The sequence below is a fragment of the Cantharellus anzutake genome, assembly GCF_015039405.1.
Source record: "Cantharellus anzutake strain C23 chromosome Unknown EI90scaffold_24, whole genome shotgun sequence".
Classification (NCBI taxonomy): domain Eukaryota; kingdom Fungi; phylum Basidiomycota; class Agaricomycetes; order Cantharellales; family Hydnaceae; genus Cantharellus; species Cantharellus anzutake.
This window is the reverse complement of record NW_024066974.1, coordinates 490,838-497,494: the sequence shown is the minus strand read 5'-3', so window position 1 is coordinate 497,494 and position 6,657 is coordinate 490,838.

Below are 6,657 nucleotides of genomic sequence, written 5' to 3'. Positions count from 1 at the left end.
CCACTCCGGAGTCGTCCGTTTCCGCCCATCTCTAACACCCATGACCCATGTTGTATATGAATACTGCATCTGTATCCAGATGGGCGTTAAAATCGAAAGTGGATTTGCTGAGGCTATGCTCAGCGAAGATTGGCCTGACCTTGGCTGGTTGTCCACCAAGGTCATCCACATGATCCTGGACGTGGATCGGGTGCTTCTTCCGTGTGTGGTAATCATACAGATCATTGATGACTTCCACATCATTGTCCTCCTCCTGTATCATCTCCACAGTGGCCTTCATTGGCACTGTTTTCTTCCTCCCATAGTTGGGAGGGAGATTATGCGTTTGAGTAATGTCAATGCGTGGTATTCTCACCCCACTGTGCATGGGTTGTGATGACAGAATGAATGGTGTGGGCACGAAGCCTGGCCTGAAAAAGGGCAGTAAAGTTCCACTCTCCCCTGCAGTCAACAATCCAGCCAGTTGCCCTGGGTCGATTTCCCTACCCTTCCCCTTGGTGTCAGTGGTCACTGTCACCATCAACAGGTAGGTGGCTTAGTTCCACTAAAGATAGGAACAAATTGTCCATCAGGTTCTTGTATCTCGACAGACAGGCATGAATTTGCCGCTTCTGTGGTGATGGCAGTGGCAGTGGGGATCCTTTCAGGTACTGGGACCCCAATGATTGGTTGACCTGTTTGACTGATGGGGACTACAGGGACCTCTTGGGGTGCTTGCGCCTCAACAGTGGGTTCTTTTGTCTGTTCAGGGATGACAATGGGATCCCCATCGGTTGATGGGTTTGGGGGTGGGTTTTCCACCATTACCGCAGGTGGCTTTGGCTCGTTGCATCGAGAGAGCACAAGGAGAATTTCATTTAATTTCTCTTTTAATCTCTCTTCCACCTTAATGATGTTGTGATCTAAACGAGCAATATTGTTGCTATTCCCAGAGATCTGGGTATTCATGTTATGGACATCGCCCCTCAAATTGGCGATGTCATCGTCGACTTGGTCGATGCGATTTCTTAATACTCATGCTGTCTCAGATGTGAGAGAGTGGGTCAGGGATGGAGGACATGACACACACCTTGGGACGTATGCTGCGAGAGTCTCAGCTATGAGGGCTTCAGACATTGTAACTTGGTCAACGTCTCTTAGATAGATCTGACATGTCTGAGATGCATTGCTGGGCCCTTGCAGGTCCAGATCACCACTATCAATTGAAGTGGTGTTGTCTTCCACCCTATGGCCAGTGGAGGGACCGACTGTGTTGGTGGGAGCATTAGAATTGCTCCTGGTGTTGTATCTTGACATCAGGAGGGTGTGTCATTCAACAAGTTCATGTGAGAACTTGATTGAAGTTGCATGTTGTCAGGGGCTGACAACATGCATGTTGCCAAATGGAGTTTTGGCACCGGTAATGTGGTGCTGAGAATGGAAAAGGAAAATAGTGTAGGAATGCTTACTTGTTTGGGGATGGTACATTCCATTCCCCTGTTCACCTTAGGCCTCAAGTGGTCCATCTGATAATATGCTTTTATGGGCTGTATATTGATGGGGTAGAAGTAAAGGCTGGTCCACCTTTTACAGCTACCCCAAGGGTTTATATACATTTGAATACATTCTCAGCACAAATAAATAGAGAAGCTTCCATGACACTAAATTAGCATTGTAGGCAGGATAATCGCCCACATGCAGAGCCGGCTCGGATACCCGCTTCTATGACTATAAAACGACTTTCATTCACACGACGACTCGGTATAAATTTGGTATCTAAAAATAGTGCTAAATTCTACGATTCCGACGATATCGGGAACATCCTAATCGGTGGAGAATTGACGGAGTTCTATGTTGGGCAAGTTAGTCACAGGCATGTGCTGGCATGGGAATCTCAAGCAGCAACCCAGAATTCCTGCCTCACTCGTTCCCACGGCCTCTAATAAATTGGTTAAAATGCTCATTGGCTGCGTGAGAGTTATCTCCGGCTTCATTTCCAATTTTGGCCTTTAATTCCGTAAATCCATTGAGATATCACTTATTTTCTTATATTTTCATATTTTTGCATCATTTCAGTTATTGATCAATATTCTTTTATTGTTACTGTTATCCTTTTTTATTATTTCGCCTAACAAGGTACCCAGGTGCCATATGGCACCAATATTCCTCATCAATTATTTCTAAAAATAATTATTTCTTATAATCCTGTACATACCGGATTTTTGAAAAGAAGTTCTCCCCTCCCCCAAAATTCTCTAAGGTGCTAGGATGCGCTAGAGAGGGTGTGAGTGTGTGGAATTCCAACAGTAGGAATAAGGGCAGTGATCTAGTTCACAACGAGTGAGTAGTGGATACTGAGCCCGGACCTTGCAGAATCCCGGAGAACCCACCATGGAGTTAAGGATCAAGCATAGTGAAGTTCAGTCAAGAAAGTAGGAGTTTAGGGAGAGTTGTCCCCCACGAGCTGAGTTGGCATAGAGAGCTGCGAGCCCTCTTTCAGCGTCGCGACATAATTATCAGACAACACAACATCAATTGATGTTGTGGGCAGAATATAGACATGGGCTGGGGCCTCACAGAAAGGTCAGTTGGGGTTCCAACCTGGGTGACTCAGTCCTCTGGCTGTTGAGATCTAGGCTGTATTGAGCTATGATTCAACAAGTGGGTGAGGGTAAAGAGAGAAGAACCCTTTACCCAAGCCCAAGCCATACATATGTAAATACAGTTGTTTTACATTGTATACAACAAGAATACAGATGAATAAATAAGGGACTGCTCCACCATCCATTCCTTACACTACAGCACTGGAAAACTTGCTGATTTTGCACCCTTTCAACCCCAAACGTATTATGTCTCACATGAACAGAGACCTACACAAGGAACACTCTTGGCTACAAATTCTAGAATGTGACACTATTTTGTGGATGACTGTTAGGTACGGGTCAGTGAATGGGGACTACTGGCTGGGACAAGGCTCCGGGGTTGGGCTTTGGCCTCAGCAACTCCAAGAGAGCACTGTGCCACCTACTGTCTCATTGCCCACATTTTGAAGTGGCTTGGGGCTGCCTTGTTAGGGGGACAAACCATGTCAATATTCAGACTAAAGTTATAATAAAATGTAATATATAGTAAGAAACTGAATGGGTCAGGTGACAAAATGAAACAGAATAAGGGCCAGCATCTGGGTCAGAATGCATGGTCGTGACAGTATCCCCCTCTTAGGGCCTGAACCCTTGAAGGCCTAAGATGGTGGTGTCTGACACTTCCAACTGCAAGTGACACCAGAGTCAGAAAGGAAAAAGGCACAAGAGGCTGCTGACATCTCAGCAGAACCTTTGTGTCCAGAGAGAACAAGGGTATCATACCTTGCTTCAGTATCCAGTCAGCACACTCGGCACTGAGGACTGGAACCAGCAGAGGGTACAGCAGAAAGTCCCACAAAGAGATGGGATCAAGAGTGCCCCAAAAGGAGCCAAGGTCGGAATAGGGGATGGAGTCAGGAGAGAGAAAGGTGCGAGATGAATGCTGCAGACATCTCGGCAGAGTCTTGGTGTCCATAAAAGGACAAGGGAGCAGTACCTTGCTTTGGTATCCAGTCAGCGCATGCGGCACCGAGTCCGGAATTAGCAGAGGGTATGGCACAAGGTGGACTCAAAAACAGAGTCAGGGCCGGAACTGGAAGTCGGAGTTGAAGTATGAATGCCGAGTCCATGAGGGAGCGCTCATACAGCAACAGAGATGCAATGGGTTTGGAAGGTCAGGAGAGAACAAGCTGGCAAGCCTGTCTCTTGACTAAGACTTTTAGCCTTCCTACCATACTTCCTATGAGTCTGGTAGCGGAAATGAGGTGGCCACAATGGCCCAGAGGCGACAGAGAGAGGCCGATTAGGCAACTCACATCATGTCAAGGGGTCGGGGTTCAGAGATGTGGCGCAAGGAGGACAGAAGTCAACTCACAAGACAACCACAAGTGGAGGGGTCAAATGATGACACATGGGAGACCACACAAGTGACTCTCATAGTGCCCGAAAGAACGGAGTGTGAAGGATGAAGTTGAGACAAGGTCCCTGGAGCGCTGGAGCGTGGGCTGAGGGTAGACTTGCTCAGGGTGTTCAGATGGTTAGCCTGCCAAGGACCAAGAATGCACCGATTTTGCGGCATCTGGTATGAAAACTCAGCCAAGTGGCAACAGCATCACCAGGAGAATGGAGACAAAGGACTCGGGATCCCCTTTGGCGATGACATGGGGAGGTACTCCATGCTGCTATGCTAATTATGGTGAAAGTGGCGATAGTGGAATTGACAGGATGGAGTCCTATGGCCATTTGGGGAATAAGAGTTGATTGGGGGAGCCAAACAGGCTCGGAGTGGGGTACCTAGGCGCGGGTGAAGGAGGACATCTAGTCCATAACTGGGTTACAGGGACCCAGCCAGGTGGGGTCACAAGTGGAGGTGCTGAAGGGAACTCATGGTGACCGCGGAGGTTCAGAGTGCAACACATGGAGGACTAAGGTCGACTCACATAGTGACTGCAGGACAAAAGGGTTGGATGATGACACATGGGAGACTGAACAAACAGCTCTCATAGTGCCCGAAGGAACGGAATGTGAAAGAGTTCCCAGTGGCGCAATGATACCAAAACCGGTATCACTGCCTACACATGGTACCACTCTTCATGGAAGGAAATGGTGGAGTTGAGATGAGGTCCCCAGAGTGCTGGAGCACATGCCGAGGGTGGTCTCACTCAGGGTGTTCAGATGGTTAACCTGCCAGGAGCTCAAGGGGATGCCAATACACAGCATCTGGTACAAACTTGGCCAAGTGGCAACAGTGTTACCAGGAGAATGGGACAATGGACTCAGGCTCCCTTTCAGCGATGGCACAGGGAGGTACTCCATGAAGCTATGCTAGTTTTTGGTGAAACTGGCGACAGTGGATACAGCGGGGTGGAGTCCTATAGCCATTAGGGGAGTCAGGAGTCATCAAGGGAGAGCACTAAGGCTCGGGACGGGGTACCATGGCACAGGCAGGGTAGGACAACTTAGTCCTTCACGGATTTTACAGAATCCTGGCCAGGTGGGGTTTTGGATCAGTGATGGTATTGGGTATTGTATCATCAGATACAAAGTCAGGGTCACAGGGAGTCAGGGACAAGAACTGGCCATAACAGGCCTTCTGTATGACTGACCAATGAGGTCAGAGTAGGACTGTAGGGGTGTGCACTCAGGCACCAAGGGGTCAGGAGGGTCAGAGAGGAGGCCAGCGATGATGTCCAAATGGGAGAGTTGGCATCAAGCAAGGGGCTCACTCCGGACTAGAGCAGTGCGGTAAGGTTGACAGGACAACATGGTGAAACTCCTAGGTGAAGACCAGTCATGGGCCAAGGGTTGTTAGGCATGGAGTCCTTATCCCCCTCTTAGGGTAGACATTCCATGGTCTAACCACACTATAGGCCTGCACTGAGTCTTCTGGAGGTGGTGGAACATCATGGGGTCAGAAGAGTAACTGTTACGGATATAGAGTCTCCAACGACCATATCCGACACATTGTCAAAGACCTCCCCTTTCTATCACACACACACACACTCTCTCCTGATACCCTACTATCCTCTCCCATTCTATCCCATTCCCCCCTCATGCAAAGCTTTCCCCATTGGGGTTTTGGTGCTGGCCAAGGTTGTTTGCATTTCGCAGGATTTCCCATGACCTTTCCATTTGTAGATAGTCACATGTCATGTATGGAAACCGCCGGAGGCGGTTCCCACTAACTACAACAAACTGACTACAACTACCTTGTGCACTGTCCCTTGTAACAACCCCCTTCTGTGACTCAGCTGAACCTGTGTGTGTGTACAACTCTCAACATGTCCTATATGCCTGGTTACATCGAGTCTTCTGACAGTTCTCACCATGAGAACTTGAAGTTGCAAGTCAAAGACTCACAACTTGTGTATCATCCCCTGGAACCCATATCCTACAGGACATCATCGCTTAGCTCTCCCTCTAGTGCCTGACAGAAGATGTCATACTATGATATTAGGGATCATGACTGCTCTGAGCTTCATATTCCCATGATGCTGGCATGCTCGTTACACAAGCACCAAGTAGCTGCCCATCAACCGCCTAGTTTCTCCCTTGCCAGTCATCGCACCTCACCACCATCGGTATGTTCCCTTTGGGAACACCAAGTCATTGAAGGCCCTGCTATTCACTCCTTATTGGACACTCATGATAATAAACTGCTACCGGTATGTTTGTAGTATGAACGCCAAGTGGCCAATAGCAACAATACGGGATCTTCACACATTGTACAAGTTGTGACCGTGCACACAGTACACTCCACTGAGGAGCACCAAGTACCCATGGAAGATCCATTGATCCTGGTGTCTCTGACTACACGCAATCAAACCCTTAATAGCTCACTCCATCACAAACCATGATCGATGGGGATTCAATCATCTGCTCTCATACACAACTGGGAACACCCATCGATTACACATTCCATTAAGGTACAAATGAGATCCTACGATCATCTTCCAACTATAAGAATGGGTCGAGAAGGGAGAAGTTCTCACCATCCTTGTAACAGTAACACTTCAACCAATGGACTAGCCAAATAGTTAAAGTCGAAGGGTTGGAGTCACCAGGGACTTCCTGGTAGACTACCACAAGGGTCTCA